Genomic DNA, 5,633 nt, shown 5'->3' with positions numbered 1-5,633 from the left:
ATCTTGGTCTTAACCATCTAGCAGAAAAGTATAAAAACGAGGTATAGAAAATAAAGCCATATTAATATGCTGAACTGTGAAAGGCTCAAGTCAACAACTTCTGATATTGCCATTCCTATGGAAAACCCACTACTGTTGTGTACTACTGGACTATATTGGAATATTTTGCTGAATTCATGCACTTAATATTTAAATGACAATGGAATATCCTTCTCTGACAAAACTAAACAAAAAGGGGGATACAAATGAATGACCATTTTGTCTCTTTATATTCAAAATAGTTAGTATAGATATACAGCTACATTCTCTTAATTCAGTAAATAGAGAGATTTGTTCTAATACTGTTTGTGGACAGGATATCAGGTCTGCATCCTGTACAATGAATAACTACTAAGACAACAGTATACAATCTATTAATTATTGAAACTGTGCTAGTAATTGGTTTTGAAAGTGTCTCATTACTATTTGTTTCTCAATAAAATTATTTTTTAAAATAAGAGAATGAAATCAATACAAATGCATTAAATTAGGTAGTAGTGACGTCATCTTTGAAATTAGGCTTTAGCCACCTGATGTTATGCTTCTGCTTTGTCTCTGCAGTAGAGGTGCTTTGACTCTGCTCTCTGTTTGGCTAGTACAAGAACGTACTGGGCCTTGTATTTCTTCTTCAGGTTGAAACATTTTGTTGTCTGGAAATGTTAATCTATAACTGGACACACATTACATTTTATAGTTGTGAAAGCTAAGATTATTTGATTAGTGGAAAAAAAGGAGAAGAACGAGGAGGTAAACGAAAAAAAAAAACAAGATATGAAGGGGCGAAAAGCTCAGTTCTCATAATTACAGATATTTATAGTAGAACAAAATATATTTCCTCATTGTGCTATTTTTGGAAGTAATTTAACTTAGTTTCCTTTATACAGCTAGATTTACCAAAAGCTATAGTTGGGCCAAAAGAAAACTGATTTTGCCTGATTAGGCAGCACCTCAATTAGTGTGTGATGTGTTTTTCATGCCCTTTTAGAAGGAAAATTGTGAGCTGTCACAACATGGTTCTAAATGGAAAGATAATGTCAAAACTTCTTACAAAACACTGTAGGATATTTCAATTCTGTTAGCAAGAAAGAGCACAAATTTAATTATGGATCAAAATGCCTTCTGCATCAAGGGGAGAGAGGTGGATATTGGAAATCCTGTGGTGTTACTTATTTTTCAATATGACAAGAAACTAGGAACCTAAATATTCAAGTGGTCCAATTTATATTTTTCCCATGGTTTCTAATATGTTGGAATGCTTCACACAGTTCTGTTTGAAAACAGGAAAGGTTAATGAATTTCTTGACAATATGCAAATACACAGCCCCATTTTATGGCCTCAAGCAGCACTCAGAAGCACACATATTTGTATCCATAGGGAGCTGGTAATTTACTACCAATTTACACACACTAATAGTGTGGCACATTGTCACATATTACATGGTGACATCATTCCTGGAGTTTCAAAGGTCTGGAAATAAAATCTTCTATACTTGCATGACAGGCCAGCCCTGAAAGTACAAAAACAAGTAGTGAGACAAAGAATCTCTTTTCTCTCCTTTACTAAATATCAACTTGTAGAGCAAGATCTAATCACAACATTGGCATCATCTGTTGTTTTTCTATGGATAACTTTTAATTAATAGAAGCTATCAGTTTACTGCCCTTAATAGTTTCTACCTTAGATTACTAAGAAATGTCAGAAGACCGCTTTCACATTAATCAATAAGAAATAATCTGTCACAGAGCCAAGACAAGGAGACTGTTGAAAAGTGATAGGTGACAAGTCACTCAGCCACTGTCTGTTTCAAAAATAGAGTGAATGACACATTCTATATTGCTCAGTGGTATGAAATAAGTGGTATGAAGACAGATAATGAGTAATTGTTTTTAGTTTAGTGAGTGAATATTTGATATGAAGGTAATGTTATTGATTTTACCTATGGCTTGCTTCTTGTAACTTGGAATACTTAAAAATTGTATATCTGAAAAATACTGTATAAAAATATTTTTATATTTACTTTTTGAACTTGGAAGATCTATCCCTTACCACTTCATTCTAATAACTTTGTGGTAGGTAAAATGTCCTTTCAAAATGTCCCACATCCTAATATCCAGACTATAAATATGCTACTTTTTTTTAAAAAAAAGGGATTTTGTGGATAGTATTAAGTATATGGACCTTAAAATAGGAAAATAACTTTGTGTTATTTGTATGGGCCCAGTAAAACTCCATAGATTCTTAAAAGTAGAGAACTTTATGCAGAGGCAGAAGACAGTTGTATCAGAGCAATTGTACAAGAAGTGCAGAAGAGAGGATAGGAGTGCTGGCAGGATTCACCCACTACTGCTGGTCTGCAGATCGCTAGGCAGCAGGAGGAGAAGTTCAGGTCTCTATGAATTGTATGTTATTCCAGGCCAGTATACAGCAAAGACATGAGGAATCCACCCTCACCATTGCTGGGAACTGAATTCTGTAAGCACACAGAAGAGATCAGAAGGGGAATCTTCCCCACAGCCACCAGAAGGAGCAAAGTCTTGCCCACACCTTGATTTCACACTTATGTGTCTCTAGGTAGAAAACCACATTTAGCCACACTGAACCTGGACTTGTTTAACAAAAACTGAGATGAAACCAAGTGTTGTCTCAAGCACTTAAATTTATGGTAATTTGTAAGGATAGAAAGAATAGGTACTAAACTATGTTTAAGGAGGGAAAGTAAATTGTGCTATTCCATTACATAGTATAATGATGATAGTTAACAATAAAATCCTACAAGAATTTTCAATGTTTAACTACAAGGAAATGTGAATTCTGGAGTAGATTTGATGACCCTTATTTGAACACTATGCATTGTAAATACTCATGAAAACAGCCTGTGCTATTTCATAGGTATGAACACTTCTATGTTCACAATAAAGTGTTATTGGATTAAGTGTCTAGTTTGCTAGTACATGAAATATACTATGAATATACCATGAGAACATCTCTCTCTCTCTCTCTCTCTCTCTCTCTCTCTCTCTCTCTCTCATCTATTTTTTACAAAATGTTCCAATTTCTCAATAGGAAAAAAAAAACCCTTAGAAACTAGGAGGTTTGAACTCTTGAAAACCTGAAGAAATATATTCTAAGACAGTTTTAACTTTGGCAAAATGTGTTCTTCTATCCTTCGCCTTTACTTTCTTGCCTAACCAGGCAGAAAAACACTCCCTGGAAAATTGGAAGCCATAGGTAACGCTGTCATGCTTCCGTTCATTCAGCACCTGCTGCAGCGGCCTTCGTTCTTATTATCTCAGCAACAAATATTGCCCTTGAACATTTTGTTCAGCAGAAGTATAGAAAGAAGCAGTCTGTTGACAAAAAAAGATAATTGTTTTTTTGAATCGGTCCTTTAATTTAAAATGGAGTTGCAGAGAAAAGAGGATTCCTCTGCCAGATTTTTCTTCAGTCTCCTGGGGCTAAATAATGTCATGTAAAAATCAGGTGTGCCTGCCCGTGGATTCCAGCTCCTCGTGTTGTGGGAGTTTGTAGTCTTTTGTATTTGATAGAGATCTGTTGAATGAATGAACAGTAGCAAAAAAAGCCATTGATTATCAGGTTTGGTACTGTGTCGCGGGTGCTGTGGCTGGATTACTATTATGCAAAGATTTATCTTAAATTTCTGGTAACCTTGCTTTTCCTCTTTAGAATGCCTCATATAATTTGGCTGCTGTGGCACAAATCACCGTTAAAACTAGATCCATAAATATGCTATGTCACATGGTAGATAAAGTTAAACTTGTGTATCTAAAGACAGCAGCATTATTTGGGTTATCTTGGAGATGTGTGTCTATCTATCTAGCTACAAAAAATAAGCTCCAAGGTGTCAGGTTGTAGATCATGCTCTATCTTAGATTTCTTAAGATGTAGGGATCCCAGCAGAACAGGATACCACTGGAAAGCATGTGGATAGGAGTAACAATCCCATGTCTTCCAAGATCCAAATAAAAATGTAATATTCCATTGTTATTATTTAAATGGTTAAAAAGCAATACTAAATTTTTCTTTTCCCGCATGAGTTTTACATTGGATTAAAATAAATGGGAACTTCCTTTTAGTGTTGCTCTTTGTTATTTCCAAAGGGCTGCATGTGGACAGGGGCGCAAGGCCACTTCTGTGCTGCAGTTGGTTACCTGTAGGGAATAAAGTTATGCACAGAAATATAGCCCTATATTTTTTACAAAAGGAAATCACGCATTTCTTATTATTTAGTTAGAGGCTTTTCAAAGTGACTGCTTCTTAATATACCTGTATCTTTTTTCCATACTTAAGACAGGGTCTACAGGGTGCACAGGGTCTCACTACAGCCTCCCACGCGTTGGGAGTACGGGTGCGCGCCACCACGTCGCATCTCAATTGCCGTCTCAGTGTGCTACACGGGCAGGGCCAGCACTGCACGCTGGGGATTAAACTCCAGCCGCTGCGTTCCGCTGAGCTATCAGGCCAGCCCTCCTCTTTTTCCATATTGAAATTTTGCCTGGCAATTCCCCGTTCTTCTTCTCTCTGTCAAATGCGTTGTTATTTCTAAGCCACTCACCTGCGTGCTTTGGAAGAGTCCATTACAATCTTCAATGCCTGAATGTAGTTCTCTTCTACTATAAACCTAAGATACAGCTTTCAAACATAGAACACAGTTTGCAACAGAAGGATGGCTAAATATTCCTATGTTTGGCATTGGGCTATGCTGATAAGGATCTCCAGGGGTGTATGTGGTCATCCACGTGGGGTGTGTGTGTGTGTGTGTGCGTGTGTATGTGTGTGTGTATGTGTGTGTGTGTGTGTGTGTGTGGCCTGATCCAGCACATGAGCAGAGTGTTCATGACACCTGTGTTCAGTAATTTTCAAGTTTTTATGAAGGGCCGACTAAATAGCTCACTGGATTAAAGCGCCTGCTTAGGCAGACACATGGGCCAGAACATCTGATCCCCGGGTTTGCAGTGTTGGCTCAGCCCTGGGGTGATGATGAGCTGGGGATTGAGACTGGGTGTGGTGGTGAACGCCTGTAATCCTAGCCTTGAGAGGTTGTAAACAGGAGGACCATTACAAGTTCGATCTATACATTTTATGAGAACTGATTGAATTTAATCCTTTTATGGTTACTACTTTTTTTAAAATCTGAAACTGTGTCACAGAAAAACTGCATTATTTTTCTGAAAAAATTATTTTTGTAGAATGGCATTTGATTAAATCGACACATGCATATTAGATAATATTACGAAAAATCTCCAATTTCTTAGTTTGCATGATTCCAATTTGTCTTTCTTGCCAAACTAAAGCCTGCTTTAAGAACTGTAAAGCACCTCTAAAAGGAGTCACCTTTGCAAAGTATCATCTTTACCTTGAAGCTCCCCCCATCATTTGTGGGCTTCTCAGAGGAGAGGTGTGGAACCTCCTGCTCTTAGCAGAGCTGTCTCTCATTGGCTCAATATGTGGCAAATTAATACTTTTGGAGTTATGTAAAGAACTATTATTTAGGGGCTGGTGAGATGACTCAGTAGAATAAGCACTCGCTTGGAAAGCGCAAGGGTCTGAGTTCAATCCTCGGTTCCGAAAAAAA

Source organism: Octodon degus, unplaced genomic scaffold (genome assembly GCF_000260255.1).
Source record: "Octodon degus isolate 3935 unplaced genomic scaffold, OctDeg1.0 scaffold00484, whole genome shotgun sequence".
In the NCBI taxonomy this organism is placed as follows: domain Eukaryota; kingdom Metazoa; phylum Chordata; class Mammalia; order Rodentia; family Octodontidae; genus Octodon; species Octodon degus.
The sequence above is the reverse complement of the archived record's forward strand: the minus strand, read 5'-3'. Positions refer to the sequence as shown.